This window comes from Triticum urartu, chromosome 2 (genome assembly GCF_003073215.2).
Source record: "Triticum urartu cultivar G1812 chromosome 2, Tu2.1, whole genome shotgun sequence".
Lineage (NCBI taxonomy): Eukaryota > Viridiplantae > Streptophyta > Magnoliopsida > Poales > Poaceae > Triticum > Triticum urartu.
Window position 1 is genome coordinate 611822769 of NC_053023.1, and position 8684 is coordinate 611831452.

General features: G+C 46.6%; 1 pseudogene; it reads left to right on the forward strand.

Annotated features, from left to right (window-relative positions):
• The first annotated feature begins 1817 nt into the window (after positions 1 to 1817).
• Positions 1818 to 8371, forward strand: LOC125539175 (annotated as a pseudogene).
• The last annotated feature ends 313 nt before the right edge of the window (positions 8372 to 8684 follow it).

An 8684-nucleotide genomic window follows, 5' to 3' on the forward strand; every position in this document is an offset into this window, starting at 1 on the left:
TCCATGAACATTTTAAAATTCGTCCAAAAATCTAAATTCATTAGAAAAATCCAAATTCATGAATATTCTTTGAATTTTTTTTAAAAAATCCGTGAATGTTTTAAAAAACTTCCATGAACATTTTTTTGAAAAAAAAGGACTTGTCTAAAAAAAATTGTAAACATTTTCCCAAATTTGTTGTGATCTTCAAGCGTACCGTACGTTGCTGCCGCTGCCAAAGTAGCGGAACACCGTGGGCAACCACACCATCCCCATCCCTCGAACACTGCTCTCTCTGCTCATGAAATCGACGGACACAATTTGAATTTTGAAGCAACTAAGGATTAGCAAATTCAAGAAATATTTCATCTGGTCGCGAGTTGCCACTGGATCATATTGTCTTACTCGGTCATTATCTTCACGTACAAAAAAGCTTCAGCGCGGCTGAATATCCCATATTGAGGTGAGCCATGAGTCCCAATCACCAGATTATATCAGCACTATTGAAAATCCCATTTGAGCCGTGAGTGCCCAAAACACTATGTAGCTTGTCATGGTATCTTACCAGCAGTACTATTGAACAACGTAGCAGATACGGGACTTGGTCTTCTCTTCTCTTCATCTCGTTCATGTGAGCTGTGTCCAGGACAAAAATATACAGAAACTACTATTACCAAGTGATGTCAGATGGAAATTAAAAGAAAAAACTCTGCGACAAGAAATTGCATTCTAACTTTGGTTGGGCTATCCTCTACAGAAGGTATTCAATAAATATAATCAAGATTATGTGTATCTGAATGGTTCGAGCCTTTTGGAAGCTAACCAGGGAGATAAATCATAAATGTGTGATGATACACTGATACGTATCTGAATGGACTAGTGGATAAACCTCGTGATCTATATCCCAATCTGCTGGTGGGTTGTTCTCGGAAACTCATATGGAAAGTCAGCAACAGTTTTCACTAAAAGGTAGCGTGTAGGAACCCAATTGGTTATCGATCTAGTCGTTATCACCTAATACTGTTGTAGGCAAGTCAACTAAGCGTACCCTAACTATTACAGAAAAGAAATGTGTGACTTGCTCACGAAGTACCAGCCCGCCTAGCTGGAGTTGTAACGGGCGATATGCCAAACCTTATGTCGGCTAGGATTAGGAAAAGAAAAAAATGGTGTAACTTGCACACGAAGTAAATACATCTACTCAGCAAGGATTAGGAATAATATCAACTGATTAAGGTGGAGAAAATTTCCTGATAACACTTGTTATCTTGCAATCTTCAACTTACAAGGGCGATCGAGTCAGGTCTGACTGATCCTATTGTCGGCGTGTCTTAGCTGTGGCCAAGATACATGATAAGCCACAAGCAAGTACATGACTAGATTCACTAAAGGAATAGTCGAATCACATGAGCATATACCCTCTGATAAAGGAAATAGTAGTATTTAGTAATGTTCATTGTTGGAAAAGTCAAATCGTTGTCTACGCTCTAACCTAACCATCAAATTTTTATCAATAAAGCAGCAGGCATGATGCGTGTACATGCCATCTCTGTCTGATGTGAGAAGTAGCATCTTCTGTTGACCTAAGGTATTGATACTCTAGAAACGTTTTAAAGCATTTCTTCAAAGGTAATACATAAAAAACAGAAAATTGGAAGCTTACAGGCTGCTATTAGTTGACGAAGGGGCCATCATGTACCTTAATTAAAAGAAACTAGCCCCTGTGCTCCGTTCTAATCCAAGCCACTATGTAGATTCCAGGAAGCTGCACGGGGCGGTCTTTTCTACATTATGCCCCGTCATAGCTAATAGATTAGCCCTCTTAAATAGGAAGTGTCCAAACTGGATTGAGATAGAGAGAAAATAGGAAGTTTATGGAAGTACAAGAGAGAGAAAGAGAGTTTTGTACTATATGTTCCATAGCATTTTTTTTCCTTTCTTGAACTATTGAGCTGGATCCTGATATCCATACAATTCCTCACAGAACACCCCCATTTACATGGCTGATCCTAGCATGATGATTTGTGCAGCCCTGCAGCCTGTGTGTGGCTTCATCAATAACACAGGGGCACCAGCAGCTACTGCAAGACGTTTCTCATCTTTCGTTTGCATCAAGCGCAACCGGAGAGCCCTTACGAAAGCCATTGAAGACCTACAAGCTGTAGAGAAGGTGGTTCAAGAACAAGTTAGCGTTGAAACCAACCAGCTCAACAAGTGCGATCCTCGAGTCGAATTATGGCTGAGCAGGGTCGATGGAGGCCTCGTCCCAATTGATGCCATCGAACAAGAGTGTGACCAACTCATGCAATACTCTTGCTTCTGTAGCTCTTCCCTAAGCCTTGGGAAACGCTATCGTCTTGGCAAGCGTGTTCTTGAGATTCTGGAGGATCTTCGTGGGCTAATTGAGGAAGGGAATCAATTCAAGGTATTCGGAAGCAAGCCTTTGCCAGCTTTGGTTGAGGATCAACCAAGGATAGGAGCCCTTGGCATCAAGCCTGTGCTGAAGAATCTCTGGGAATTTTTCAACAGCAGCAATGTGGGCATCATTGGAATTTGGGGTCCAGGAGGGGTTGGGAAAACAACCCTCCTCAACACCTTCAACAATGAACTCAAGGAGTGGGGCACCGATTACCAGGTACATAACTATGATACATTGCCTAGATGAACATTTAGATGAGATTTGTTATATGCTTCCAGACAAACTTAAAATGAACACAGTAACAAAAGTTAATGTACGCCTTTGAGTCTATTTCTTTACAGTAGATTGGAATTAATATAAAACCTTCCATTTAAAATGTTTTCAACTAAACTTCAAGTAAAAGTGTACAAATCGAGCTTTTGTCCAGAAGTGCGTATGCATTTGCTATAAAATCCTACAACATCAAATTTCTCAGTTCACTAATTATGTGCATACATCTAACCACTTAAAGATACACTGCAGTTTCATCTGATGGATATTATATATTTCTCCAAATATTTCGCAACCAAGATAAATAACTTATTTTCATTTCTCTATATATGCATTAATTATAATTTTTATGGTTTTCATAGAAATAAAAGGTAGTATCGATCCTTTGTTTACAGTGGCATTAATTAGATAAAAGGAAGAAAATTTTCAGAGTAATTTGAATTTAAACACGTGTTCTGAAAATATTGAATGTATACAGCAAAAAATACGAAGTGAAAAAAAACACCCTTTTTCCAGAACCCCACATATTTAACTATGTTCTTCTTTCCCAGAAATTTGGATTAGTGTACATTCTCTGATATCACAGAGTCAAAAATTCACAATGTTTTACCTTGCCTGACTGCATTTCTCGCGTGCATATTTCTGAAGTTACTATAGTTAATTGAATAAAGAATAGAACTGCTTCCCTTGCTCAGATAGATTGGAATCAACACAAGCAGAACATCTCCCTTGCTCATATTAGTATGTCCCAGTTATTTTGTTAATAAGTGGGCTTTTACATCAGTCCGGCAATGAACAAGAAAAATATGAGTGAACATTCTCTCACAATGCGAACAGGAGTGAGAGCATAAGCACGTCACTAGGCAACCTATCAATTTGATTTGATTTTTGGAGCGTTTATGTTATGGCCGGTTTAGCTAGGCCCGGACAATCTTAGCCCACAAGTTATCTTAGGTTAATTCTTATGCAAGTTATCTTAGGTTAATTCTTATGCAAGTTATCTAGGTTATAAATATAGGCTGTAAGACTCTTTTGGAATTAAGCAATAAGAATATTATTATCCCTATTGCCCGGCTCCCAGAGGAGCCGGAACCCTAGCCGCCACCGCCATCTCCCTCCGACGCGACGGCGCCCAGCCGCCGGCACGCCCGATCATCGCCCCGTCCCGCTCCATCCTTCCCCTACAACCTCCGGAGCAGGTCCGGTAGGACCCCTGGTTCTACCAATTTGGTATCCAGAGACTTGGGTTCGATCATGTCTTCATCAACACCATCGCCGCCGCTGCCCGTCTCCACCTCCGTGCCGATGACCACCGTGCCGATGACGTCCACCCCGATGACCACCGCCGGGGCCTCCACGCTATCGGGCCCAGTCACCGCCGTGGGCTCCTCACCACCGCCGGCCCCCATCACTTCCGCGCCGCCACCAGCCGCCGTCTTCACGCCGGAACAGATGACCAGCATGCTGCAGCAGCTCGTGACGGCCGTCCAAGGGCTCCACATGAACCAGTACCACCAGTACATGGCAGGAGCGTACGGCCTTCCGCCGGCTGCGCCGATCACCACCTACGGCCACCCTGCGCCGTGGCTGTTCCCAGGCGCACCCGCAGGCGGCGGCCCCCCGCTATTGCCGTTCCAGACGGGGAACTCCAGTGGGCCACCACCAGCCGCCGCGGGCCTGTGGCATCTGCCGCCGCCACCATCGATGGCGCCCCTCTGGCACCTGCAGCAGTTGCCGTTCCCGGCAGCCGCTGCCCCCGTCCAGCCCCCGCTGCTGCCGCTGCAACCACCGGCGCCGCCCCTGCCCAGCTCGGGGGCACCCTCGCCAACCGGCCTCCCGATCCATCAGGTTTGATTACCGCCCTCCCCGTCGCCACTCCCAGCATGGGCGGCTGGGTCTTCGCCATCGCCGGTCTACACCACGGCCCCCGAACAGCCGACTCCGTTCCCGCAGTTCGGTGGGCCATCCGGTTCCGCCAGTCCCTACCCGGAGTACTCCGACCAGGCGCCACCCGCCTCGCTGCTCCGCTCCTCTGAGCCAGCTCGACACGTCGCTCCGACTCAGACACCGCCGCGGTTCGTCAAGATCGACTTCGCCACCTATGACGGCACGGAGGACCCCCTCAACTGGCTCAACCAGTGCGACCAGTTCTTTCGTGGGCAGCGCACCCTCGCATTGGAGCGTACCTGGCTCGCCTCGTACCACCTCCGCGGTGCGGCACACACCCGGTATTACGCCCTCGAGCAGGACGAGGGCGCCATGCCCCCGTGGGAGCGCTTCCGCAAGCTCTGCCTCCTTCGCTTTGGGCCTCTGGTTCGCGGGAGCCGCCTGGCGGAGCTCGTCCGCCTTCCCTTCACCTCCATGGTGCAGGACTACGCCGACCGTTTCCAGGCCCTGGCATGCCATGCGTCGGGTGTGACGGCGCAGCAGTGGGCCGACCTCTTTGTCGGTGGACTTCCGGATCACATCCGCGTGGACGAGGAGCTCCGGGGACCCCAGGATCTCCAGTCGGCCATGTGCTACGCCCGCGCGTTCGAGCGCCGCATGGTGGCCATCCAACAGGAATCACCATCCCGGACCGCTGGGTCGCTACCCGGGCCGGATTCCGCGTAGGGTCGGCCTGCGCAAGCTTCTGCGGCACCCCTCGCCGCGACCGCGGTGCGCCCGTTCCGCCGGCTCACCTCAGCCGAGCTACTCGAGCGTTGCCGCCAAGGGTTGTGCTTCAACTGCGACGAGCCCTACACGCCCGGCCATGCCTGCCCGCGACTCTTCTACCTGGAGGTTGCAGACTACATTCCGGAGGACGCCGTCGCCGCCGACCTGGCCGCCCCAGCTGTCGAGAAGGTGTTTGACGCTAGTTGATCGCCTCGAGGAGTTCCGAAAGTGCTTCCCCACCTTACAGCTCGAGGACGAGCTGTTTGTGCAGACGGGGAGAAGTGTTATGGCCGGTTTAGCTAGGCCCACCGGGCAATCTTAGCCCACAAGTTATCTTAGGTTAATTCTTATGCAAGTTATCTTAGGTTAATTCTTATGCAAGTTATCTAGGTTATAAATATAGGCTGTAAGACTCTTTTTTGAATTAAGCAATAAGAATATTATTATCCCTATTCTGGGAGCCGGAACCCTAGCCGCCGCCATCTCCCTCCGACGCGACAGCGCCCAGCCGCCGGCGCGCCCGATCATCGCCCCGTCCCGCTCCATGCTTCCCCTACAACCTCCGGAGCAGGTCCGGTAGGACCCCTGGTTCTACCAGTTTAGCAGTCATAGAATGATTAACTTACCTATACTCCCACTGCAACAATTTTTTTTTACCTACACTTGATAAATTATTCACAAGTCAGAAGATTGACTGCATGCGGATCCACAACTTATTTTTTTCATACATGTTTACTGGATCATTATATTTCTACTGATTCAAATTGACTTCGTTAGGTGGTAATCATGATTGAAGTGTCCAACTCTGGAAATCTAAATATAGCAGCCATCCAGCGCATGATTACAGACCGCCTTGGCTTGCCTTGGAATGACACAGAGACAGTGCAAACTCGTGCCAGATTCTTGGCAAAAGCACTGGGAAGAAAGAAATTTATCATTTTACTGGATGATGTCCGGAACAAATTCAAATTAGAAGATGTCGGGATCCCAGCCCCAGATTCTGAAATCAAAAGCAAGTTGATTCTTACCTCACGTGATGAGGATGTTTGCTATCAAATGGGAGCACACCAGAGTTTGATCAAGATGGAGTACCTAGAGAAGGAGTCAGCGTGGGAGCTCTTCCAAAACAATTTGAGCACTAATGCCATTGCAGCCATTGAGTCTCCTGCCCCTAATGTTGTACGAGAGCATGCTGAAGCAATTGTCCAGAGCTGTGGTGGTTTGCCACTTGCACTCAAGGTAATAGGGAGGGCCGTTGCTGGACTAACAGAACCCGAGGATTGGAGCCTGGCGGTGCAAGCAACCAAGGATGACATAAAGGACTTGCATGGAGTACCAGAAATGTTCCATAAATTGAAATACAGTTACGATAAGTTGATCAAGCAACAACAACGGTGTTTCCTGTACTGCACCCTTTTTCCAGAATATGGTTCAATCAGAAAAGATAAGCTTGTGGAGTACTGGATGGCAGATGGGTTGATACCTCAGGACCCCAAGAAAGGCCATCGTATAATCCGTAGCCTGTTGTCAGCATGCTTGTTAGAGAGTTGCAAATCTGACTCTTCGAAGGTCAAAATGCACCACATTATTCGCCATCTGGGGATTTCCCTTGCAGTGCGGGAAAATATTATTGTGAAGGCTGGAATGAGTTTGGAGAGGGCTCCATCAGAGAGGGAGTGGCAAGCAGCAAGAAGGATATCACTCATGTTTAATGACATAAGGGACCTTTGTATCTCACATGAGTGCAGGAATCTAGTAACTTTGCTAGTTCAGCATAATCCTAATTTGGAAAGGCTCAGTCCAACAATCTTCAAATTCATGCCTTCCTTGAGGGTCCTTGATCTTTCACACACCAGCATCACAACTCTTCCACCCTGTGAAACATTGTCCAAGCTTAAGTATCTCAATTTGTCCCACACATGCATTGAGAGGCTTCCTGAGGAGTTTTGGGTGCTCAAAGAACTAACCCATTTAGATTTAAGTGTTACCAAGGCCCTTAAAGAGACATTTGACAATTGTTCCAATCTACACAAGCTAAGGGTCCTAAACCTCTTCCGAAGCAACTATGGGATTCGTGATGTCAATGATCTGAACATTGATTCCCTAAAAGAACTTGAGTTCCTTGGTATCACAATTTATGCCGAGGATGTGTTAAAGAAGTTGACCAAGACACATCCGCTGGCATAGTCGACACAGCGCCTTAGCCTCAAACACTGCGATCAAATGCAGTCGATCCAAATATCAGACTTCACACATATGGTGCAACTTGGAGAGCTCTATGTTGAATCATGTCCTGACTTGAAACAGCTTATTGCTGACTCTGACAAGCGAAGATCTTGTCTGCAAGTGCTTACCCTTGCTGAACTTCCTGCTCTAGAAACAGTTCTTATTGGATCTTCGCCTCATCACTTTCGGAACCTCCTAGAAATTACAATCTCCCACTGCCAAAAATTGCACGATGTTACCTGGGTTCTGAAGCTGGAGTCACTTGAGAAGCTTTCTATCTATCACTGTCATGAATTAGAGCAAGTTGTTGAAGAAACAACCGACGAGGTGGAAAGCAAGAGTTCGGGAATTGAACAGGGTAGTACTCAGAGATGCAGGAGAAAAAATGGTTTCTCTGAAGAACAAGAGATACATGGTATGGTAGATGACGCATGGAATGAATATGCCAAATATTACCAGAATATGACCAGGAGTGGGCGGATCAATGGAACAGAGCACCATGCAGACTTCCCAAAACTGAGATCATTGGTACTAACTGACCTACCAAAGCTGAGAAGGGTATGCATCCCAAGAGACTTTCCATGTCTTGAAAGTATTAGGGTGGAGAACTGCCCGAATCTGAAAACAATTCCATTGGGTAAGACATATGATTGCCAGAGACTAAATAGGATTTGTGGATCATATGCCTGGTGGGAAAATCTAGAATGGGGTTGCAAGGACATAATGGAGAGCAAGTATTTCATTCCCATCCAAGACAAAGACTAGCACAATCACTGCAACATGATGAAACAATACGCATTGCTGATATATTATGTTTACCTCAGAGTATGATGAATGTTCTGCATTAGCTTCAATTTCATCTGCCACACTCAAGCATAAGCAACAATATTCGCTTCCTCAATCAACCTCTTGGGCGGCCTAGGATCCCTCCTAGGCCTGTGAAGATCCCCTGCAATAGGTCAATCTATGTATATATTAATTACATTTATACGTTCAGGTTCGTAAATAAGTGGCTTTGTATTAGCCTATCTGTATTATATTATGTTCATGATGTAAATACCAATCTATTAGTTCCATCTGTTAATTACACTTATACAATGTTCAGATTCACAAACAAGTGACTGTTGTACAAGCC